Source organism: Austrofundulus limnaeus, unplaced genomic scaffold (genome assembly GCF_001266775.1).
Source record: "Austrofundulus limnaeus strain Quisiro unplaced genomic scaffold, Austrofundulus_limnaeus-1.0 Scaffold38, whole genome shotgun sequence".
NCBI classification, from domain to species: Eukaryota; Metazoa; Chordata; class Actinopteri; order Cyprinodontiformes; family Rivulidae; genus Austrofundulus; species Austrofundulus limnaeus.
Window position 1 is genome coordinate 226,109 of NW_013952440.1, and position 418 is coordinate 226,526.

The window sequence follows — 418 nt, forward strand, 5'->3', positions numbered from 1 at the left end:
GTGTGTGTGTGTGTGTGTGTGTGTGTGTGTGTGTGTGTGTGTGTGTGTGTGTGTGTTTTACCCCCCCAACTCCACACACTCATTCTCTCCAAAACAGAGCGAAAGCTGCACGGGGTGTAACACCTGCCACAGGTGTTTCGAGGGGTCAAGGAACAGACAGGCAGGTGAACTCTGAGCTGAAAGGAGTGTTTTGGTCACTTTGAAGGGATGTTTTGAACAGTCACTATCTTACCTGTTGTAGATTACGCACTGGATTGCCGGGTACTTTGTCACGTGACCATGTTGTAGACGGAGGCCGACATATTGGTTTGGGGGGGAATAGGATGAGTTCCTCTAGGTGGAAAATAGGGAAAATAGGGAAAAGTTGCTGTAGGACTGAACTTCTCACATAAAAAAAAAACATCCAGAGATAAAATAT